The sequence below is a fragment of the Pinus tabuliformis genome, chromosome 9 (assembly GCF_031772625.1).
Source record: "Pinus tabuliformis cultivar Carrire ecotype Pingquan chromosome 9, CPIR1, whole genome shotgun sequence".
NCBI classification, from domain to species: domain Eukaryota; kingdom Viridiplantae; phylum Streptophyta; class Pinopsida; order Pinales; family Pinaceae; genus Pinus; species Pinus tabuliformis.
In genome coordinates this window covers 623,832,777-623,858,826 of record NC_142307.1, presented here as the reverse complement: position 1 = coordinate 623,858,826, position 26,050 = coordinate 623,832,777, and the positions used below count along the sequence as shown (strand labels likewise).

The 26,050-nt window shown below is 41.4% G+C and overlaps 1 protein-coding gene across 2 annotated transcripts in view; it reads right to left on the bottom strand.

The window, feature by feature from the left end:
• LOC149150150 (pectin acetylesterase 8-like) overlaps nucleotides 1-26,050 on the bottom strand; it is a 390,610-nt gene that overhangs the window by 339,545 nt on the left and 25,015 nt on the right. The gene's annotated exons all lie outside the window — the stretch shown is intronic.

Here is a 26,050-nt window from a genome sequence, read left to right as displayed (position 1 = left end):
TTAATTTCTAGGAAATAAGGCATCGTTGGGTGGATTTACTATTCTTAAAAGGTGCAATTGACTTGAGGATAGAGGTGCATGCATACTACATGTTGGCTACTCTAACGCAAGGCATCTTATATTAGGATTTGCTTATTTAGGTAAGGCGCATGCAAGTTAAGGTGCAAATCTCTAGGAGGATGCATGCTTACATGCCTTAGATCATCTCCAATTGAGGTGCTATTGTGTGTGTTCAGATCCTTTATACCAACTCTTCTTCCCCCACTATAAAGGAGAAGGCAAGGGTATAGGTTTAAGGAAATCTGTTCAGCAGCAAGCAATGAATTAGGTGCTTGTATTTTTCTTGCAGCAAATTTCAATTCAGACTTAATGGAAAAGCAGTAACGTATTTGACAATCCATCTACTAAGTTTCTGTTTTTAAATGTGATTGAGCAAGTACAAAGTAATTCTGTTTTCTCTGCTTAATAACACTGATGTGACTCATGAGAAACCTGAGTGTCTCTGTGATAATTTTCTGCATTGTGTTTGTGGACATTAGTATTATTAGAACATCAATTTTGAGTGGCTTTCATGTTTCAGCTATCGAGGAGTATAGGAATTCTTTCAGTGCAAGGTTTGTTTAACTTTACCATGTTTTAGAAATCCAACAGGTTGTATATTAAAACTTTTGTTTGATGACATTTGAAAAGCTTAATACAGGTGGTTGCTTGACAAAGGACTTGGTGCTAAATGTGGCACATTCCTTTATGAGGTGGTTATTTTAACTGGCATGTACAAATTGAGAAGGATGGTTGCTTGCATGGGTGTTGGCTCTAGCTTGGAGGAAGAGCATTCAGCACTAAGAGGTCAGGCACTTGGCCTTAGCAGCATTGGGACCACTTGGCATGCCTTAAGAAAATGAGCACTTGACTTGAGGACGCTTGGATTAAAAGCACATTACTTAGGGTTGTATGTGAACCCAAGACACATATGTTGAGGAGTGTTGGAGCATTGAAGCATTGGATGCTTGTCTTGGAGAGTGAAGAGCCTTATGATAAAGTGTGCTTGACATTCAAAGCCCATGCTTGGAGAGTGCACAACTTGAGAAGCCTTGTCTTGAAATCTGTAAACCTTGGAGAGGAAGCACTTCAAATGGGGACCTTATCTTGTAGATTAGATTAGGTTGCTTGTGGACCTAGTCCACTTTATTATAGTTGGCCTCCCTCGCCTATTCTATGTTAGCTTGTGGGGTTACTCCAAAAGTCTTTTCATCTTGCTAGGAGAGTGTTATGTCTCCTAGCCCCTTGGGATGCTTCACGGACATATGGATGGCTCAATATGGGTGGATGCTTGGCCAAGGATAGAAACGGAAGCATGGCACCCTTATCTAGGAGGTTTTTACTCTAATCAACATGATGACTAACCCATTGTCTGTACCAATGTTGCACAAAGCGCGATCGGGATTTAATCGGCGCCGGGAAAAAAGCGGAAAAAATCGACAAAAGCGGGAAAAAAGCGGGAAAAAAGCGTTTGGCACAAAAATATTCATTTTTTTTCATTTTTTTTCAATTTTTTTAATATCTAAACCATCTACAACATAAAATAAATACATTGACACATAAATATGATAAAAAAACTAATATATAAGATGTTTAATATCATTTCTAGCGCTAAAATCACACATAACATTGAATCATGTCCTGAATAGTAAGTCCTGAGTCCCAAGTCCAACTCAGCCTCAAAATATCAACAAAAAATATGATAATGTATCTCATCATGTCATAATGTCATATACAATAAAATGAAAGTCTAATCCTATTGATTTCCTCTGCCCCTCTTGCGAGAAAATGGCACAGCTTTCTCTTTCCCTCTAGATGTAGAAGCTGGTGCCTGTGCTGGTGGAAATGGCAGTGGAGTCTAACGTGCTCTAGAAGCTGAAGAACTAGAAGTAGGAGCTATAGGAGGTAGACCACGTCCTCTACTGGTGGCAGGGGTAGGCTGGGCGGATGGTGTCACCTTGAAACATTACAATCTCCCAATCCTAAAATCCTGAAAAACTGATAAGTCTGCTGGATTTTAAATGAAATCTAAAATTCTACTTTCTCCATATGAAATCCAATGAGGCTGGAACCACTCTCAAACATCCTGAGTCATTTCATGGTAATGTTAAAAATTTAAGTAAAAGGATGAAAATGAAGATTAAGGAGAATGTCACTTTTACTTTAAGAATTTAACATTACCATGAATAGCATATCCATACTAGGGCATAGACTTGATCATTAAGTTGCCCCACTCAAAAATTATTTGTTTCTTTCAAAAAAATTGCATGAAAAAACCCAAAAAAAGTTATAAAACTATGCTGTCCCAAGCCCCCACGATTTTTTCCTTAAAAATCGCGATTTTTTCGAAAAAATCGCGATTTTTTCGATAAAAATCGGTATAAAAAAAAGTGGCGATTTTTACGAATAAAAATCGCGATTTGATCGGGCAGAGGAAAAAATCGCGATTTTCCGATAAAATCGCGATTTTATCGCGATTTTAACAACACTGGTCTGTACACTATCGAGTTAGTTGCTGGATTAGGGTACATTTCTACCTATGAGGAGTGTTGGGCACGAGGAGGGCACTTAGCCCTTGGAGCTTGGGACCATGTGATATATACCTCGAGGTTGAACACTTAATTTGAGGACCCTTGGATTAAAGAGCATACATCATGGGGATTGGTGATGGATGGACTTGAACACATATGTTGAAGAGGAGCATTGGAGCTTTCTAACCACATTGGCACACATGGGTTTCTTGGCAATGTGCGGAGGTTTTCGTATAAATTTCTTCAGAGGAAAGAAAAAATAATTTTGAAGGACAAATTACCTAAGTATGTGTGAAATTGATTTTATGCTTCCACTATTAATTTCCAACTATTGTGTGATCGATACTATGGTCTGAAATTTAATTTCAGCATTATTTAAATTCAGCAATTTACTTGTTTAGTTGAGATCAGACATTGGTAATCTAAACTAGAGAATTTCAAACACTTGCTTCACGGGGGAGAGAACGATGGCAAAGGGTTTCTGCAGTTCATTCTTGGTGTTCGGTGTGGGGTTTCAGCCTCCTATCGACGAGTATGGAGTCACTAATGGCCACGAGCGACTTCTATGCCATGCAAAGAGCTTAGATCTAATTGTTGCGCGGGTGGTTTTTGCAAATGGCGCGGTTTCTCAATTTAAATGTGCTGCAGTAGGAGAGATCTTCAAATCGAAGGATGGAAGCTTGCAAACGTCTGGAACCTGCTAGATAGGGCCTCCTCCAGCTAAAGATCCGTTGTCCAAATGGATGGATTTGATGAACCTCAATCCAATGAAATCAGATCTGGAGACTCACAGACCTATGACAACCCTTATGAGCATATATGAATTTTTATTTGTAGATATGCGCTGCCATGGTTGTTTCTCGTCAATCCAGTGGTTCCTAAATGCAGATCTGGTGGCTTGGCTTTCACTTTGGCAGTTTCCTGACTTATTACAGGCTCCCCTGAACCCAAGATCCTCAGATATGTTTTTCTAGCAGATCTGGATGTGGATCAACATGATATTCACAATTTGAAAACAGATATGGATGCATAGGATTTTTTCCAAATATTTATTAAAACCCCTGGTGGAAACTCTGTCCTATTTTGAATTCGGGCTTCTAATTTTGTTAAAGAACTAAAGCATAATATCCAATATAAATTGGGCATCCCGATGAACTTTCAAAGCCTGATTAGTGGGGGAAAATGGATATAGGATGATATGAGGATGTGATATTACCGCATTATTACATGCTCTAGCGTTTTTTAAATTTGAGGTTACGGGGAGGCTCTCCAGGCTTCAACAACCCCAAGGGATCAATTGCATATCGAGATGCAGTGAAAAGCAAGGGAGAGCCTCAAGCTCAACTTGATCAGGAGAAACCTTCTGGCTCATTCTAGATAGCAAGGAAGAAGATCGCATCATTTGGGCGAAGCCCGAATCTCCCAGGTCTTTATAAGATTGATCAATTGGAACATGCTCCAGCAATGGCGGTAAATATCTTGGAGGTAAAGGATTTGTTTGACGTATTACAATCACAAGCTATTGTATGCGGGTTTAATGGTTTTTGGCCAAAATCAGAGGATCTTCAGCAGTGGGTCTTCTCAAATTGGACCCCCAACTGCGACATTCACTTGTGCTTGAAAGGATTTTTTATCGTACAATTTGCACAAAAGGACCTAGATTATGCTCTAAATGAGGGACCCTGATTTTGGGGGAATGCAGGTCATTTTATCACTCCATGGTTCCCAGGTTTTGATGCCAATACTTTGGTGGTCTCAAAAATGCCAATTTGGGTAAGAATGTATAATCTTCCCCTTCCTTTTTAGCACCACGAAGTATTAATGGGAATTGGAAACACTTTGGGCAAATACATAAAGACAGATTTAGAAAAAGTTGATACAAGAGTTTTTACCTATGCTAGAATATGTGTAGAGGTAGATCTTAGTAAAGGACTACATGATCGTATCCACTCAATTCGCAATAGTTTTCAATGGACACGGTTTCTAGATTTTGAGAACACAGCATTCAAATGTCGCATTTATTTTCAGACTAGACATTTACAAAATTCATGTCCGTTGTAAAAGAAGTTTCCAAACAGGAGAAAGAAGCAGCCCAAAAAGAAAAAGGGATGGCAGGTCCCAGATCCGTAGATTTCAGAAGATGAGGACGAGGAAGTTGTGGTGAATCAAATGAATGTGGAGGTCCAGGAACACCAAGGAACTCCAGAAAACAAAGGGGAAGAGCGGGATGGATCAATGATTCAAAGTCATAGAATTACTAAAAAAAAGAGATAACAGTGCAGCAGTCGAAAGAAGCACTCCCTCACATGGAGGCGGGTGGAGTGAAACAATCCCATGCCTCAGAGAGCTCGAATTCAGAAAAAAACTAAAAGAAGCCTCTTTGCAGGGAAATGAAAATCAGTTAGCAATTGTAAGTGCCACTCCCTTGCAAGGAGTCTGGCGTAAAGTTGAAAAGAAGAAAGAAAGAAACAGGTAGGATAAGTGGTTATCCTACACATAAATCTAAAAGTGATATGTTTCTTTCTCAAGTTTAGCTTCTATATAGCCTCCTATGGATGGCCTTTGTATTTTTTTTTGGGATTTTGGCTTGTACTGTTATGCCTTTAGGCATCTATAGCATGTATCTCAACCATATCTGATATGCTTTCGGGCATCTACAACATGTAATTTACATTTCTTATTAATGGAAATTACAATTTTTCATTGGGGAAAAAAGTTGAGAATAGACATTAATCACCTAGGTTTGAAATTTTCATACTTTGTGGAGGCACTCAAGTTACAAGTTGCAATTTCAAAGGGGCTTGATGGGTGTTACAGCAAAGAGACTGTTACCTTTCAGGGCTATTCAAAAAAAAAAAATCACCTTGCTACGATATTGTTATGTCTCCTAGCCTTAAGGATGCTTCATGGACATATGTACGGCTAGTTTGGGTAGATACTTGACCTTGGTTAGACCATTATTATGGTGCCCTTACCTGGGAGATTATTACCCTAATCAGTGCGAGGACTAACCCATTGGATGCACACAACATGGGAGTTGGTTGCTCAATTAGGGGAGCTACCTACCTAAGAGGAGCATTGGACACTAGGAGGAGGGCACTTAGCCACTAGTGCTTGGGACATTCTAACTTAAATGTGAAGGTTGAACACTTGACTTGAGGAGACTTGGATTAAAGAGCACACTACATGGAGGTTAGTGACAGACTCAAACACATAAGTTGAGGAGGGGCATTGGAGCTTTGCGACCACAATGGCACACATATTGAGGAGCATTGGGTATAGGCCCGAGGGGGACATGTGTCACACAATTAGAGGAAGATCACCTTCAATTAAGACACTGGGATAACAAACCACCATGGACAAGGAAGCATTGGACTAACAACCTATAAGAGAGGGCAACATGTTGGAGGAGGTGTGTTGAACAAAGGAGCATCATGCATCAAGGACATTTGACCTTGGGGATTGGATAAATCCTTGTGTGACACTTGTGCATTCTTGTATTGTAAAGCGCTCCATGTGAGGTTTCCTTGTTGGTTACTTGTATGGACACACCTTTGTTTTATGCTAACCTCCCTCGCCTATGCATATATAAAGGGAGGAGAGACCTCTTGTAATCATTATCATTATTCGTACTCTATTCTTTGTATTGTCTTGTCGGATGCAATATGCTAGGGTTCATCGAGAAACCCTAGGAACATGACATTAGGGTTCATGAGAAAATCTTAGGATAATAAAAGGGGAGTGAGATAGACATCTTGAATTTTCATGGAGATATTGTTCTTGTGTGATACAAGGGTTTTCTCTTACAATGGATGCTAGGTTTGTGCCAAGCACGTAAACACTAGCAAAGAACATGATGTTGGGAATGACAATGGTTATTATGGCTCTTCTTGTAGCACTAGGGTTTCTAACCCAGTAATAGAGATGTAGAGTGGTGCTAATGACTTGCATGATTTGGACCATTTTTCTTGTGAGATGTGATGTTAGGGCAAGATCATAGAGAGATTAGTTGGGTGAATCTTGAGCTTAGCAAGATGTCTTACTTGAACGAAGACTCAATTATTTCATCCTTGATGTTCCAAGAATGTCCCGGTGCTTATGTCAAATGCAAGAGTCAAATACCTAAGGCTTAAGGACTCAAACCCTATAATGGGCATGTAGATTTGGAGGCTAGCGCTACAGTTCTCTTGCCAAACACCTCTATGATGCAACATGGCTAGAGTTTCTATACCCTAAGGAAGACAACATCTCTAAGAAGAACTTGTCAGTGTTGATGCTAGAATATTGACAATGTTTGGTGGAGTAACCAACCTTGGTTGAGACTCGAGACTCGAAAGTGATTCCTAGCTAGGATAATTTGGTGGCTAGGGTTTTCTTATGCAGCTTTAAAAGCTTAACTTTTACCAATATTTTGATAAAGTTGTGGTATATACTTCTACTTCAACTTATATGTGTGTGTGTCAAGTTTCCAGCCATCCATATATTGTGTACATGCAGATTTGATTTCAATTTGTGTTATCTTCTTTGTTAGGTGGATTCTAGAGCTTATTGTTCATGCTAATTAAACATATTATATTGATGGAATTGTTAAGTGATTTAACACACATATAGAAGATAAAGACGCAGATTTTCTGCTGTAAAATTTGTTGTAATTAACTCATTCCAAATATGTTGTATGCTTGGAAAAGTGCAGAGAAAATTTTAAGGACGGAAATTTATCTTAAAGTGCAAAAACCTTGGGGAATTTCACTAGTCCTTAGTGTTGAAGAGGTAAATCCCCTTTGCGGACAGAGGCGATCCCTACTAGCCCAGATTGGGTCTAGCAACAATCGTCAAACGCTATAGCGCAAGTCCCTAGTTGCAAATAAACAGACCAGCGATGAAAGCCTACCTGGATTCCAATGCTATTGTTCGTAGAAGAGGTGGTGCTCTCGTTCTTCTGCTCCGGCAAATCACAATCCTCACGATCTCCGTGAAAAATTTCCAGAATTTGTGTTTTCAGCAAATTTATTTTTTCCAGCTTGTTAAATGTATGGTTATGGGAAAGGGCATTTAACTATATGGGAGAAATAAGGAGAAACTGAAAACCGGGGTGGGAAATGAGAAATTTCTACATGGTATCAGAGCTTGAGTGCTGAAGGGCAGTTTGGGACAGCAAAAAGAAAAATTACAGTTGCTGATTTTTCACTCAGAAAATTCCAGCAAGCTGATTTTTCATAAACAGCAGTTTTATCTTTACCACAGCAGTGCTATTTTTCAGTTTTAGGACAGCAGGATGTCATTGGGATTGAGGGTGGAGGATAGGTTGGATGGGCATACAAATTACAGCGTTTGGAAGGAGAGAATGCAGAGTATCTTTGAGGAGGCAGAAGTCTGGGATATCATGGTGCATACAGCACAGAACCCTGTTGTTGTGCCTACTGATGCTACTCAGTTGGCTGCTTATAATAAAAAGAACAACAAGGGTAAGAGGCTGATTCTAGACGGAATCAAAGACCATTGCATTCCTCATGTGAGAGGAAAGAGCAATGCCCATGAGATGTGGACAGCATTGTCCAATCTGTACCAGAGTACCAATGAGAACCGAAAGATGGTCCTGAAGGAGAATCTGAAGAACATTAAGATGGGTAATGATAGTGCAGCTGGATATCTCACAAAGATTACCAATGTGAGAGATGAGTTGGCAGCAATTGGAGAGGCCATTCCACCCACTGAGTTGGTGCGAATTGCAGTGAATGGCCTCCCCCGTTCATGGTTGAACTTTGCTGATGGGGTGTGTGCACGTGAGACCCTTCCCACATGGGAGAGGTTTTGGGATGATTGCATTCAGACAGAGATCAGGAAAGGTCAGCTTGGGGCAGCCAAGCCAGTTGAGCAGGATGAGGACGTAGCACTGGTGGCAGGAGGCAAGAAAGGCAAAGGGAAGAAGCAGGCTTCCACAAGCGGTGGTGGGGGCAAAGGCAAAGGTAAAGGTAAATAGGGGAACACACAGAAGGACTATTCCAAGGTGAAGTGTTGGAATTGTCAGAAGATGGGACACTATGCAGTTGTGTGTCCGGAGAAGAAGAAGAAGGGGAAGAACCAGGACGTGGAAACTTCAGCAGAGATTGAGGACTTTGCAGGTCGTTTTGACCGGGAGTTTGCGTTCACTACATGTGAGTCCTCTAGTGCAGGATCACCTGCCACACAGGTTCAGAGGGAGCATGCTTTTCCCTCGATTAGCGGAGCATCTTCAAGTATCTGGTATGTGGACAGTGGGGCTTCACGTCATATGACAGGAGTCCGTGAGTACTTCTCAGAGCTTTCAGAGAGTGGCACTGATATTGAGGTAGTACTCGGTGATGACAGAGTTGTTAGAGCAGTCGGGGTGGGGACAGTGACATTTCAGAGGGAGTCCAAACCTCCCTTGAAGGTGTCAGAGGTTCTTTATGTGCCAGGGATGAGGAAGAACCTCATATCCGTCTCAGCTTTGGAGGACAGAGGATATGAGGTATTGTTCAGGGGAGGACAGGTGTTGATGTATCCCAGGGGCACTCCAGCTGATTCAGCTAGAGTGATAGGTGTACGCCATGCAAAGGTGTACAAGTTTGCATTCCAGCCCCTTTTGGCATTGAGCAGTAGTACCGACAGCAGAGCTAGCAGTTCTGAGCTGTGTGAGATTTGGCACCGCAGGATGGGACATATGTATCATGGAGCCTTGAGGACATTGCGGGAGATCACTACAGGTGTGCCAGATTTCAGTACTGATCACTTTGATACTTGCAGAGGTTGTGCGATGGGCAAGTTTGCCAAATCCCCTTTTCCCAGCAGTGACAGCAGAGCGACTGGGATACTTGATTTGATTCATTCCGATGTGAGCGGTCGGATGTCTCATGTTTTCTTGAGTGGATATGAGTACTATGTTTTATTCATTGATGATCACTCCAGGAGGACCTGGATTTATTTCTTGAAGACCAAGAGTGAGGTCTTCAAGCGGTTTCAGGAGTTTAGAGCTCTTGTGGAGACACAGACAGGTCGGAAGATCAAGTCCCTAAGGTCGGACAATGGAGGAGAGTACACCCTTGGAGAGTTTGTTGACTATTGTGCGGAGGCAAGCATTAGGAGGGAGTTCACTGTTCCTTACAACCCCCAGCAGAACGGGGTTGCGGAGAGGAAGAACAGATCCATCATAGGGGCTGCCAAAGCCATGTTACATGATCAGGGGTTGCCATTGTTCTTGTGGGCAGAGGCCTGCAACACAGCTGTTTACTTGCAGAACAGGAGTCTGCATCGTGCCTTGGGGCACATGACTCCGGAGGAGGCTTTCTCTGGGAAGAAGCCTGATCTTGGTCATCTTCATATCTTTGGATGCATTGCATACTCCTATATACCCAAGGAGAAGAGGACCAAACTAGAGCCCACCACAGAGAAGGGTATCTTTGTGGGCTACAGTGAGACCTCAAAGGCCTTCCGGATTTACATTCCTGCACAGAGGAGAGTTGTTGTCAGACGGGATGTGAAGTTCGAGGAGGACAGGGCCTTTAGGAGGTCACGGGAGTTAGAGTATCTGGATCAGCCAGACCCTCAGCAGCAGTTGAGTCAGTCGCAGGGATCCAGTGGGCAGGGATCGGGAGGATCCGGAGGTACATCTATGAGGATGTCAGGTCCATCAGTGAGCAGTGGCTCGCCGAGCCAGAGGGGTGGTGCTCCGGGCAGCATGCAGAGCAGTTCACTAGGGAGTCCACTGATGGACAGTTCACACGGTACCTCAGCTTCTACAGGTTCAGGTGCAGGCAGGAGGACAACAGACAGACAGTCAGGAGTTCAGGCTACTGATGGTGATGAGGAGGAGGAGTTTCATTCTCCTATGGGAGAAGCATGCTCAGGGAAGAGGAAGCCTAAGTGGCTTCAGGACACCTTGAGAGATGCCACATCTGTTGCTGAGCCGAAGAGGCCGGTCAGAGAGAGTAGACCACCTGAGAGGTTTTGTAGTTATATGGCGATGGTTACCAGCATCCTTGACTCTGAGCCTTCTAGCTATGAGGAGGCAACTAGCCAGCAGGTCTGGAGAGAGGCCATGCAGGAGGAGTATTCTTCTATCATGAAGAATGATGTTTGGGAGGTGGTGCCGAGGCCTGAGGGCAAATCTGTGGTTACTTCCAGATGGCTTTACAAGGTAAAGCATGCTGCAGATGGCAGCATTGAGAAATTCAAAGCAAGGTTTGTGGCTAGAGGGTTCTCCCAGGTAGAGGGAGTTGATTATGAGGAGACCTTTGCTCCCGTGGCTCGATATACTTCGATCCGCTCCATTATATCGATAGCAGCAGAGATGGGTTGGAATATCCACCAGATGGATGTGAAGACCGCATTTCTCAATGGCTTCATACAGGAGGAGGTGTACATTGAGCAGCCACAGGGTTTTGAGGTGCATGGGAAGGAGTCCCATGTGTGCAGACTGAAGAAGGCCCTTTATGGCCTGAAGCAAGCTCCCAGAGCTTGGTACTCCAGGATAGATACATATTTGCAGGGGATGGGTTTCACAAAGAGTGAGGCAAATCCGAACCTTTACTTTATTGTGATTGGTGAGGAGCCTCTCATTCTGGTGCTGTATGTGGATGACTTGGTCATTACAGGTGCAGAGAGACTCATAGAGCACTGCAAGAGAGATCTTGCGGCGGAGTTTGAGATGAAGGACATCGGCTTGATGCATTACTTTTTGGGTTTGGAAGTGTGGCAGGAGGAGGGGCATTTCTTCCTGGGGCAGGGGAAGTATATTGTGGACATCCTTAGCAGATTCCACATGGAGGATTGTAGACCCATGTCGACACCGATGATCACCAACTGGAAGAAGCTTCATGCTTCGGATTCCGAGTTGGTGGATCCCACATTGTACAGGCAGCTGATTGGTTCCTTGATGTATTTGATGAACACTAGACCAGATATCTGTTTTGCAGTCAACACGATGAGTCAGTTTATGTGTGAGCCTAGGAAGGTTCATTGGGTGGCTGCAAAACACATTTTGCGGTACTTGCAGGGGACAGTGGATTATGGTCTAGACTACAGGCAAGGAGATGGAGTGAGATTGGCAGGATACACTGATTCTGATTGGGCAGGTTGTGCTTCTGATAGGAAGAGCACTTCAGGGTGTTGTTTTGGGTTGGGTTCAGCAGTAGTGTCATGGTTCAGCCGGAAGCAGCAGTCAGTAGCACTGAGTTCAGCGGAAGCAGAGTATATGGCAGCCAGTCTAGCTAGTTGTGAGGCTATCTGGCTTCGCAAGATGTTGTTTGGCTTATTTGGTCAGCCGTTGAGACCTTCAGTGATTTACTGTGATAATCAGAGTTGCATTAAACTCACGGAGAATCCAGTATTTCATGACAGGTCAAAGCATATCGGGATCAGATATCATTTCATCAGAGACTATGTTCAGAAGGGAGCTGTGAAGCTTGAGTATATTTCCACTGATGAGCAGGTTGCAGATATTCTTACCAAAGCCTTACCACGGGGCAAGCATGTCTACTTCAGAGACAAGATGGGTGTGGTGAGGAACACCTTCCTCGGTAAGAGGGAGTGTTGAAATTTGGTACCGGAGGACAGGTGGTTCCCTTAGGCTTTGATCTTTGGCCTAGGGAAAAGTGTCCAAAAGAATTTAATTTCTCTCCTAAAGTAACTTTATAATTTTTATAAAGTTAAATCTAATTTAAAAGTGACTTTAAGTGATAAAGTTACTAAGTCTAATTTTAAAGTGACTTTTATAAAGTCAATGAAAATTAGAAAGGAAAAGTGACTTTGGAAATAAATGACTAAGTGGGTCTTTATTAAAGTGGGGTGAATTAAAAAATAGAAAGTGAGATTTAAATAAGCATTTAATCTCAGCCATTGATCTAAATCTATTTCAGCCATTGGATTTAGGGATCACCCAAAAGTCACTTAGGGTTGGGTTAAGGGAGGAAAAGGAGGAAAAGATCATTCATTCTTTCATGAGCAGATTGAGAGAAGGAGAGCAAGAGAGCAAGGGAGATTTCTGGACAGCTGAAAACGGAGTTACAGCAAAGCGGAGTTTCAGCAGCTGAAAGCGGAGTTTCAACAGCTGAAAGCGGAGTTTCAGCAGCCGAAAGCGGTGTAACAGCAACAGCCGCAGTGTAACAGCAACAGCCGCGGTGTAACAGCAACAGCAGCGGTGTATCAGCAAGGCTGAGATAAGTTGTAAAAGTCTATTTGCTGATTTTTTGCTGAACATTTCTCCTACTGTAAAAAGGCATTTTCCAGAAATAAAGAAGAGCTCTCAAACTGGTTTTCCCCAAGAGTTGTAGGGGGTTTTTCCAGGGTCAAATTGACCAAAAATCTCAGTGTTTAAATGTGTTTTAATGGCTGTTTATTACTGCTGATTTTTATTTCTGCAATTTCCAGCATTCTGTAAAATTTCCAGAATTTGTGTTTTCAGCAAATTTATTTTTTTCAGCTTGTTAAATGTATGGTTATGGGAAAGGGCATTTAACTATATGGGAGAAATAAGAAGAAACTGAAAACCGGGGTGGGAAATGAGAAATTTCTACAGTAAATCCCCTCTGCGGACAGAGGCGATCCCTACTAGCCCAGACCGGGTCTAGCAACAATCGTCAAACGCTATAGCGCAAGTCCCTAGTTGCAAATAAACAGACCAGCGATGAAAGCCTACCTGGATTCCAACGCTATTGTTTGTAGAAGAGGTGGTGCTCTCGTTCCTCTGCTCCGGCAGATCACAATCCTCACGATCTCCGTGAATGGACACCTGCACATGCAAGAAACAATACAAACGCAAGCATAAAATCCAGTATACGCAACTATATGTCAGTCAGAAAAGACATAACTCATCATCATCATAAATAATAACAAGAGTGGAACCATAACCAATAGTCATTCATTAATAATCAATCAAAGGAGAGTACAACCAATGTTCTGACGCTGGATTCTCCTTTGGCGGGTCGTCAGCAGAACATGTCTCGCAAAGCCTGTCGGGAATAAGGACAAGCCTCTCTCTTCGGATCTGGACAATAGTCTCCTTGCTTGGATTTGGCCTTAAGGGAATCAAGAAGGCTCTTGCAGCATGAAGCTCTTGGGAATTTAGGAATTCTGGAACTCTGGAACCCTGGAACTAGCTTGCAAAGGAAATGGGCAAGCTTTTATGGAGGAAGGGGAGTTGGGATCCCTATAATCATGGGATTGGCCCTATCATCGAGGAATCTTCCATGAGAGGTGGCAAACCACTTCCTCTCTATGGAAATCTGTAGCCAAACCACCCAACTCAAGATAGATAGCAGTCCAGGAATTTGTTAGGACGAAGCTTCCGTCATTTATTTTTTTAAAAACACCTCTTAATATGGTTGGCGCGGGTGAGGCTCTATTACAGAGCGCCAATTGGCGCGCCCTCGTTGGAGGATTTGCCCCCTTGGCGCGAGGTCTGAACTGTGGAACCGCGCCAATGGAAAAAGAGTTATTTTTAGGGTTTTTCAGCAGGAGATGTCTTCAGGGCAAACAAAGCTCATGTTCAGAGGAATGTAATGCAAGTGTTTTTAGGCCATGTCACTTCTCATAAGTCCCGGAATGAGTCCTCCAAGATACAGGACAAGGGTAGACCGTAGCAGGGACGGTGACAAATTGTTGTGTAACAAATGCCCCCTAAAGCATGAGGCCCAAGAGAGAGAGAGGGGTGAAATGCTTTACGAGAACATGTCCAACTGAAAACACTGCCGCCTGGAAAACCTGCGTGGAGAAGTACAACCGATATCTCAAATACATGATATGTGTGGTATGGGCGCAGCCATCCATAGCAGAGTACATAATAATCCAGATCCAAGGTATGGGCGCAGCCATCCAGCGAGGATCGATAAATAGACTCGGGCATGGTCGCAGCCATCCAGTGAATGAGTCATGTAACAATCATAGTAATCCACAAAATCGCAGCCTGGATTCCAACAGACAAAATCCAGGGTCTTGCGCTCCATCTCGACCTGAACAAAGTACAAGTTCAAGCATGCGAATATATGAGCTGAAGTCGAACATGCAAGAACATCGTCTGATTACCAGCCAATGATGGAAGTTGTTAACAGACGCGAGAGGTACCACCAATAATGACAATGGCCCTCAAGGTACTACAGGTACAATCTACGGCGTGTGAATCAGTGAGCTGGCGTCGAACACCCGTAGAATCATCCGATCGGAGGCCAATGATGAAAACCTCGCGTCGAATGCGAAGAACCTGCCATTGAGGCATGCAGGCTCCAAGGCACCAAAAGGGAGTCTCTAGATCAGCTTCCTAGATAATGAGCTGAAGTCGACAGGAAGTGACCTTGACCGAAGGTGGGCCATAGTGTTTCCCACATCATCGACGCGAGACAGAGGAAGATAATGTTTTTGTGAATCAGGATCATATGAGTTATCAGAGGGAGGTTGATATTTTGCAGAGGTCAACTTCTCTTGAACATATCGGTGGCACGACAGTGGACTTGGCAGTATTTGACATCAATCGATCAGAGGTCATGGTGACAAGGCAAAGAGCAGATGAGAGGTCAAACAGGATCACCCAAACCCACGGAGGCAAGTGAAAAACGAGATGAGATATCCCCACCCTGACACGAATGCAGACAAGTGCCATGTTCAAGAGCGACATACTGCCGACACGACAATGATTCTGGTTCCATTTTCCCCACCATTTCTGGCGAGTACCCCGATTATTTTTATTAACAAGCTTGAAGGGGATAGCATATGCTTGTAATATCAGGTCGCCCTTCGGGCGAATCCATCCCAGTACATTTAACGAGCCCTAGGAAGGAGAGACTCGAGTAACGTCATTTCGACTGAATCCAATGTCATCGGAGTTTAACGAGTCTGACAAAGGGAGAACTCGGCGTCTTTTCATGTTTAGAGAGTTTGAAAAGACAGCAGAAAAGAAAACTCCAGGGGGGTCCTTTTTCGTAGAGTTGTGTCTCTCGAGCCCGAAAAAGTATAAAACGATACTCGAAAGAACCGCCCGACCATTACGATCGAGGAGTACTTTTCATAAGTAGTAACTTTGACCCGAAAAAGTAAAAAAGTCGTCAGAAGCACGTCGTTTCGTAACCAATAACGAGCCTGAAACGACAAAAGCCCGGCAATCTTTTTTATGTTTAAACGGTCGAAAAAAAAAAAAAAAAAAGCTTAAAGGCGACCAGTTTCTTTTAACGAGTCAAGAGGGAAACTCGGCCATCTTTTCATGTTTAGAGAGTCAGAAAAGAGCTAAAAGATGACTCCAGAATGACTTTTTCGTGTATTTACCGAGTCCGAAAAAAGTATAAAATATAACTCGTTTCACCGTTTAAGTCGCATAAAAACCTGTTGCTACACAAAAAGCAAGTGTAAAACCCATTTTTGACAAAAAATATATTAAAATATTCAGAAAAATAACTTTCAAAACCTATTTTGAGTTCAAAAAGTTATAAATATGTGAAATGGTAAAAATAAAATTACTTTTTACTATTTACCTCACTGAAGAGCAGCAAGGGTCCATTTGGTGTGCGAACTTCTGATGGCGATTGCGATAGATCCAGGCTACCTAGATTCCAATGCTATTGTTCGTAGAAGAGGTGGTGCTCTCGTTCCTCTGCTCCGGCAGATCACAATCCTCACGATCTCCGTGAATGGACACATGCACATGCAAGAAACAATACAAACGCAAGCATAAAATCCAGTATACGCAACTATATGTCAGTCAGAAAAGACATAACTCATCATCATCATAAATAATAACAAGAGTGGAACCATAACCAATAGTCGTTCATTAATAATCAATCAAAGGAGAGTACAACCAATGTTCTGACGCTGGATTCTCCTTTGGCGGGTCGTCAGCAGAACATGTCTCGCAAAGCCTGTCGGGAATAAGGACAAGCCTCTCTCTTCGGATCTGGACAATAGTCTCCTTGCTTGGATTTGGCCTTAAGGGAATCAAGAAGGCTCTTGCAGCATGAAGCTCTTGGGAATTTAGGAATTCTGGAACTCTGGAACTCTGGAACCCTGGAACTAGCTTGCAAAGGAAATGGGCAAGCTTTTATGGAGGAAGGGGAGTTGGGATCCCTATAATCATGGGATTGGCCCTATCATCAAGGAAGCTTCCATGAGAGGTGGCAAACCACTTCCTCTCTATGGAAATCCGTAGCCAAACCACCCAACTCAAGATAGATAGCAGTCCAGGAATTTGTTAGGACGAAGCTTCCGCCATTTATTTTTAAAAAACACCTCTTAATATGGTTGGTGCGGGTGAGGCTCTATGACAGAGCGCCAATTGGCGCGCCCTCTTTGGAGGATTTGCCCCCTTGGCGCGAGGTCTGAACTGTGGAACCGCGCCAATGGAAAAAGAGCTATTTTTAGGGTTTTTCAGCAGGAGATGTCTTCAGGGCAAACAAAGCTCATGTTCAGAGGAATGTAATGCAAGTGTTTTTAGGCCATGTCACTTCTCATAGGTCCCGGAATGAGTCCTCCAAGATACGGGACAAGGGTAGCAGGGACGGTGACAAATTGTTGTGTAACACTTAGTATGCAAAATTTAAAATGTTTGATCATATTTTTGTAAAAATATTCAAATTTCCAAGGATTTTATATAGTTTCTATAAGATTTTTGGTGAATTTTAAGGGAAAACAAATTTATCTTATAGAATTTGGGTGAATCATTTTTATAGAAAATGGAAATTGGAAAATCTTTTTTTGGGAAATTTCATGGAAAATTAGCCCATGGGAAAAATTTACCCCCTAAAATTTTCCCTAGAAAAGTGTGACCAAAGGGTATACCTTGTTGGTGTTGATTTTTTGGAGCATAGGGAGGTGTTTCCACATGGCAATGTTGGAAAATATGGAGACTTGTAGATTATAATTTGTTTTCCTTATCTTGATAATTACTTGTGATGTTAGTTGGTCTTTTATTACATCTTTAAATATGTTCATCAAGCAATTACCAAACACAATGGAGATCACAAAGAGACGAAGTACACAAGATGTAGGCTCCAAGCTAGGGAAAAACCCCTCCAAGGGGAAATCCCAGAAAACTCTTCTCTTCTTCTTTAGAATAAGCTTACAAAAGAGAATTTCAAGACCCAAAGCCAACAAACCCTCCAACCCCCAACAAGATCTTCCTTTAGACAGCTTCCAAAACTTCAATACTGCCACTGCAACTTCAACCCCTGCAACAGAATTTCGGCCCTACAATTTCGTCTCCCTACAACTACTACAGAATTTCGCCTTCCTGCAACTGTCAGCTTCACAAACCCTAGTGAGACAAGAGAAAAGCTTCCTTGACAAAATTTTGACTTCTACTCTTCTTCTTCGTCCTCCCAGCTACTCTTCTTCTCCTTTGCTATTGCAGATTGAACTTGCTTGAGATGAGTATCCAAATAAGGTTGAGCTCCCTTGTATTTATAGCCTTTCTTGAGGATCGAATAGCCCTCCTTTAGGCCACTTGGTCTTGCTTTTGGGCCAACTTGGTCTTGGGCTTATCCATGGCTTTTTCTCAATAAAATAAATATTTTTCTTCATTACAATGAGTCCAAATGGGACTATGACACATGACCAATATTACTTTTTTTCCTAGAAAGACCTAAAAAGACCTAGAAAACCTAAAAGCACGAAGAACATGCTTTTTGACTCAAACATGAGTATGAAACCCATACTCCAAAAATATAATTTATTTTTGTATCATTTTATTTCTTTAGAAAGTATATACAATGTCATGATTACAATTACATCATAATGAAGATCAAACCTAGTTACAAATTTCAACACTCTCTCTTAACTAGGGAGGTATTCATGGTACAAGGAATCTCAATCTTGAAGCATTCTCATAAGAAGAGTCGGATTGATAAGCCATCTTTGTCAAGCATCTTTTTATCATAACCAGCACTGTCCCTGAAAGCCTTAACTAGACAAGCTCATCTTTAATTATGAGCATTATGTTGGGAGGCTTTATGTGAGCTGCCACACCACACTACCTCTCAAGGCACATACCCCATCTGGATGTCTACAAGGTATGTCCTTTTAAGACTATTCTTATCTTGGATTCCCAAACCTAGATCCTCAAAGAATATCGGTCCTCTTCGACTACTCTTATCTTGGATGCCCTACCTCATCCTCAAAGAGCATCAATCAACAACTTCTTTCCCTAGATTCTACAATCCATAAGAAGTTTCAATCTAGATGTTTATCCAATCCTCTAGACTCCATTCTTTCTTTATGGCCTTCACTAAGACTTATGATTGTTAGTCCTAGTCTAGTGCTTGACCCATAAAGACAAGAACTATCCGATATCACTCCCTCTCAATTAGGGAAGAGATATCCACCAAACCAAGCTTACCTCTCAGGTACTCAAGCTTCTTGTTTGGTAACGCTTTAGTCAAAATGTCTGCTACTTATTCATTTGTAGGTAGATAGTGCAACTCCACGACCCCATCTCGTACCAAGCTTCTGATGTAGTGGTACTTGTTGTTTATATGCTTCGTCTTAGCATGAAACACCAGGTCTTTTGTCAATCTTATGCAACTTTGATTATCACAATGTATCCATGTAGGGCTAAGCAGTCCTTCAAACAAGTCTGATAGTAACTTCCTGAGCCAAACTGCTTCCCGACAGACCTCGCTTGCAGCAACATATTCAACTTCAGCACTACTCAAAGCAACTGTATCCTGCTTTCTACTCATCCATGAGACCATGGAAGATCTTAGGCTGAAGCATCCACCTGTTGTGCTTCTTCCATCTGTCTCACTGCCACCCCAATCTGAATTTGTATATCCCATGAGTTGGACTTCATTACCAGTGTACCGGAGGCAGTGATATATAGTTCCACGTAAATATCTTAGGATATGCTTGGCTGCAATCCAATGATCATGTTTTGGCTCCATCTGAAACTGACTTAGGACATTTACTGCAAAACAAATGTTCGGTCTAGTATTTACTAGATACATCAAGGACCCAATCAACTGTTTGTAGCAAGTAGGATCCACCGGACTAGATTTTGAACTCCTCAACTTCTTTAAATTGGTAATCATAGGAGTCATCCTAGGATTGAAATCCATCGTGCCATATTTTTGAAGCGTCTTGATCACATACTTGCCCAAGATATATCTCTCCTGGCTTCTACCAGACCTCTAATCCCAAATAATAGTGCATGATCCCAAGATCGTTCATATCGAATTTTGTTGCTTACTGCTTCTTGCATTCCTGGATCCGATGCTCCACACCTGTAACTAGCAAATCATCCACATACAAGAGTATGATAACTGGTTCATCCTAGACCACCCTGATATATAGGTTAGGATCTGCAGTACTTTTGGTAAAACCAACTCTCAACAGATATGCATCCATCCTTGCATACCAGGCCCTAGGTGCTTGCTTTAAGCCATATAGAGCTTTCTACAATCTGCAAACAAGAGTCTCCCTTTAATTTATTTCAAATCCTTGAGGTTGCTCAATGTAATCCTCCTTATCAATGGTCCCATTCAAGAAAGTTGTCTGGAAATCCATATGATGGATGTTCCATCCCATAGGAGCACCTAACGAAACAAGCGATCTTATTGTTGTATACCTAGTTGTGGGAGCAAAGGTTTCCACATAATCAATTCCTTCCTTCTGTGAGAAGCCTCTTGCTACAAACCTTGCTTTGTATTTGTCTATGCTTCCATCTGCAACGTGCTTTATCTTGTAAATCCACTTTGAAGTGACTGTAGATTTGTCACTTGGTCTAGGGACAATCTCCCAGACATCATTCTTCGTTATGGACTGGTATTCTTCCTGCATAGCATTCCTCCATTCTTGATGTTTAGTTGCATCTTCATAGGAGGAAGGTTTCGCTTCAATAGGCCTTGTCATGTATGTAGCATACCCAGAATACCTCTTTGGTCTCTTACTTTCCTTGGATGTCCCTGATGCTTTATGTCCTTCTACCTCTTGAAGAGTAGTTTTTAGCCAAACAAGTCTCTTCTGATTCTCTGCAACAATTACTTGTTGTCTAGGCTCACAAGGACCTTCAACATCTTCTTGAGCAGGTCCTAGTTCTTGACCATCATTATCCCTAGAGATATCCTCAAAGATAAGTATCTCTCCTTCATCAGAGTCAACCAGAACATCCCTTGATTTCTTGTAAGTTATGCTCTCATTAAAAATGACATCCCTACTTACTTTAATTCGACGATCCTCCTTGATATAGATTCTATATGCTTTTGATGAAGCACTATATCCCACAAAGATGCCCTTTAGACTGGTAGGATCTAGCTTCTCCCTCTTGTCCTTGGGTATATGAATATATACAGGAAATCCAAATATCCGAAGATGATCCACACTTGGCTTCTTTCCTATAAATGCTTCTTTCGGAGTCATGCTGTTAAGAATCCTGTGAGGACTTCAATTCTTTAAGTAGATAGTTGTCATGCATGCCTTCTCCCCATATGAATTGAGGAAGACCTTGATCATGTAGTATAGCTCTGACACATTATTCAATAGTACAATTCTTCCTTTCTGCCACACCATTTTGTTCAGAATTATAGGGAACAATGACCTCCCTCTAGATTCTTACTTCCTTGCAGAAAGTTATTAACTCTTTGGAGGTGTATTCTCCACCATTGTCTAACCTTAGAATCCTTATCTTTCGATAGGTTTTCCACTTCATTCTTGAACTCCTAAAACCTGTGTTGCATGGGTACCCGCACCCGGGGGTGGGGTTCTCGAACCCGTCTCGGGTTCCCGCACCCAAGTACCGATTCGGGTACGGGTTCTTCCCAGACGAACCCAGAAGAACCGGGTTCTTCCATGAAGAACCGGGTTCTTCAAAAAAAAAAATTGGGTTCTTTTCCTTTAACGGGTTCTTGGGTTCTTCGGGTGCTTGGGTTCTTGGGTTCTTCGGGTTTTTCAGGTTCTTCGGGTTGGGTTCTTTGGGTTCTTCATTAAAAAACTATATTAAAAATTTAATTTTCAAATAAATTTTTTTTTATTGAAATTTAAAAAATAACTTATAACAAAGGTAAAACTTATAACAAAACCTAAAAAACCCTAAATCAATTCTTGTAAATCAATTTGGAATGAAACATTCTTCCACGGTCCTTACCATCAAAACCTGTGTTGCACGGGTACCCGCACCCGGTTTTTTAAGTTTTTTACAAGTCTTGTTTTTTAAGAATTCTTGTAAATCAATTTGGAATGAAACATTCGTTCCCGAGCCAAATAACCATCAAATTATAAACTGTAAATGCACATATACAGGTTCAGACATTTTCGGTCAAATAGAAACTAGGATTGAGACCAGCCATAAGCTGTAATCAGCTGATGCTGTTAAATGGCGAAGGGCTATTTTGGACAATGGCTAAATTAAGTATCAAAATCTGCCAATTTCTCACAGCATTCTGATAACATCATGTTAAGATTAAAACTAAGAAAATATGCCTAAATCATATATGGTCTCTACAGACTTGTACACCAAGTAATCTCTAAAAACTGCGAAGATGTTTTATGTTTATATAATTAATATTCAGGCAGAGCTTCGCACTCAAAGACAAACTATCCCTCAAGCCATCAGATGGCTGTTGTGCATTTTATTGGGAAACAAAGACTGATAAGCGTGTTTTGTGGAAGGGTAGGACTGCCACTGTTTTTGGGATTGCTTTACCACAGAGCACACCATGCATGGGGCAAGTGGATGATTAGACATCAAGAAAATTCTAGACCACTATCAGGTTGAGAAGAATCTCCTATGAAAAAATTGTGTTTTTATATGGGAGAGACTAAACATTCAAAGCAAAGTTACAAGCTCAAGCTCCAGCCAGAATGAGCAATTTCAATAAGGAGAGAAGCTGTCTTGAAATTAGAGCAGGAGGCAGAAATGCTAACACTCCTTGGCTGTGTAGGAGGAAGGGTCTGTACGACCACAGCCTGATTCATTGATAGGCATCCTTGCAAATGAACCTAAGCTGCATAGTTATTTTAAAGCCTGTGTGTGACAAAATTTGTCCCAAGTTTCACCAAAATAGCTGAGTCTAGCATTTATCCTAGTATGTATTTTGAATTTTCAGTTTTAGTAGTAGCCTTGAGCTCTCTCACATAGCTGTCACAGTGTCATGGTTACACGGAAAAGATTCAAAAGAACAGTTTTTTGGTGATAAATTTTGAAATATCAATGTCAATGTTGAATGTTCAATGATGTGCATGCTTAAATGATTATCATTAAAGTTTTCTTGTTTAAAGTTGAAAAATTATACAGATTCAAATTTCATATATATTATTAATTATAAATTTATAATTTATAAAATATAATTATTAAAATTTAATATTATTATATTACCCGACGAACCCACGCACCCTGTTTCCAAAAATGTCGTCCCCGTCCCCGTCCCCGTCCCCGCACCCGTCCCCGCACCCACATTTCCTGGCAACATAGCCTAAAACTTTTCGAATACCTCATCCTTGTTCTTGAGAAAGTATAACCAAGTCTTTCTTGAGTAACGATCAATGGAAGTTACATAATATTGATGCCCAGCAAGAGACTTTATAGCCATAGGTCTACATATATCTGAGTGTATGAGATCTAGAATTTCCTTAGATCTGGTATCACTACTTGCAAATGGTTTATTTACATTCTTGCCTAGAGCACATCCCTTAATGATCTTCCTTTATTTCGAGGATGCCATTGACCGTTTGACTCAAAGATGGCAGAATCTTATAATGAAGGTGTTCGTACCTTCTATGCCATAGTTCGAAAGGACTCACTTCTAAGTGAACTAGGGCTTGAGTTAGAGGTGTATAGAGTCTAAATAATGTCCCCTCACAAATCCCAATCTCCCTTGCTTCATAAATACTAGAGCACTTACCCCAAACCAAAACCTTGCCATCAACAAAAGCAATTCTATCACCCTTATCCTCTAGACAAGAAATAGAAAGTAAGTTTTTCTTCAAACCTGGAACATATAAAATGTTGTTGAGGTGAATTCTTCCACCTGACTCAAGCTCCAATGATGTAGATCCAATGCCTTTCATTGGATAACTCTTGTTGTCTTCAAGTTCAATAGAGAGATGAGTTTCCCTTAAATAGGGTTTGGAGTTGACTGCATTCTCCTGTCACATGTTTGGAGGCACCACTGTCAATAACCCATACATTCTCGTCCTTGAATGTGTTGGATAAAGTGGAGAACAAGCTTCCATCTATTACTTCTTTTGCAAGCTTGGAGATGATCTTTAATAGACAATTCTTGATAGATGTAGCGAGATTTCCAAGAACCTTGAAACCCTTCCTTATAACCCTTGCCCTAGTGCCAACGAAGATGTGATCTGCAGTCTCCTTCTTGAACCTTAACTCTAATACCATGTTGGAAAATACGGAGACTTGTAGATTATAACTTATTTTCCTTATCTTGATAATTACTTGTGACGTTAGTTTGTCTTTTATTACGTCTTTAAATATGTTCAACAAGCAATTACCAAACACAATGGAGATCACAAAGAGACAAAGTACATAAGGTGTAGCCTCCAAGCCAGGGCAAAACCCCTCCAAGGGGAAAACCCAGAAAATGCTTCTCTTCTTCTTCATAATTTGCTTACAAAAGAGACTTCCAAGACCCAAAGCCAACAAACCCTCTAAGCCCCAAGCTAGCCCCCAGCAAGATCTTCCTTGAGATAGCTTCCAAAACTTCGATACTGCTACTGCAACTTCAACCCCTACAACAGAATTTCATCCCCCTACAACTACTACAAAATTTCATCCTCCTACAACTGGCAGATTCACAAACCCTAGCAAGACAAGAGAAAGCTTCCTTGACAAAATTTTGACTTATGCTCTTCTTCTTCGTCCTCCTAGCTACTCTTCTTCTCCTTCGCTATTGCAAATCAAACTTGCTTGAGATGATTGTACAAATGAGGTTGAGCTCCCTTATATTTATAGCCTTTCTTGAGGGTCGAATAGCCCTCCTTTAGGCCAACTTGACCTTGCTCTTGGGCTGACTTGGTCTTGGGCTTATCCATGGCTTTTTCTCAATAAAATAAATATGTTTCTTCATTACAATGAGTCCAAATGGGACTATGACACGTGGCCAATACTATTATTTTTCCTAGAAAGACCTAGAATGTCTTAGAAGACCTAAAAGCACGAAGAACATGCTTTTTGACTCAAACTTGAGTATGAAACCCATACTCCAAAAATATAACTTCTTTTTCTTTCATTTTCTTTCTTTATAAAGAATATATAATGTCATGATTACAATTACATCATGATGAAGACTGAGCCTAGTTAAAATTTTCGATAGGCAAAAGGGCCTACAAAAATTGAAATAAAATTTATTTTTGGAATGACATGTCAACCCAGGAAGTCAAGTTGGTCCAACCAATGAAAGGGTGTGTCCTTTGGTTATTTTACCCCCATTCGACTTGAATAAATAGACATTGTGATGCTTAATTTCAACACCAACGAAGAGCAAGTTTTCTCTATCATTCTTATCTCTCTCGGACTGTCGCACATGTGAGAAGAAGAGTGATTTTTTGACCAGCAAATTGATTTATGTTTTGGACCAAGTTCACAAGAGTTGATCGAGTTTGATTGGGCATTGACTGTGGTTGTTGACCGTAGGGCTGGCCGCAGTTTGACCAAAGTTCATACTGCAGTTGACTTGGACTTTGATTGTAGTTTTGACCGAGGGTTTGACCAAAATTCATATAGTCAATATTCACCGCAATTGACGGCAGAATGTGACTAGTCTGACCACAGAGTTCAGAAGTGATTTCTAACAAAGTTGACCAGGGTTGACTAGCATGAGTTTGACTAGGTTTGACTGGTATTTGATTTGGATTGATGACACAGATTTCTAGACAAATTGATGATTTGTAAACCTTGCTGAAGAATAATTTATCCTAGAAAAAAGTTGTTGGGTTTTCTCCCAAGGTTGGGTTTCCCAGGGTAAAATTATTGTCTCTATTGTGCATAGTTGTCTTTCTATGATCTTTATTGTTTACGTTGCATTTACTGTTGATATTTTCTTAAGTGTGATTGCTCAATGATATCAGTGACATAAGAATACTATGTGAAAATAATTAGGAAGTACTTATCTGGCAGAAAATTATATTTTACTAGGCATCCTGTAGAAAATTCAACATGGTATCAAAGCTTTGTTGAAAGAGCAACGATTGAAGTGTTCAATAGCTTAATTGGTTTTTGGATCTCGTGTCAAAATGGCGCCAAGTGTCAAAGATGAAGACAAGTTAGATGGTGCCATCAACTTCAAATCTTGGAAGACCAAGAAACTCCTTATCTTAGAAGAGAATGAGCTTCGGGATCATGTGGAGAAAGTTATTCCAGAGCCAGATGGAGTTGGGGAGAAAACCAAGTATAAGAAGAATGAAGCCAAAGCTAAGAGAATCTTGGTAGATTCCATAAAGGACCACTTGATTCCTCATGTTGTTGCATTGAAGACTGCCAAGGAAGTATATGATGCTCTGGTAGGATTGTATGAGAGAAGAAACACTCGCAAGAAGTT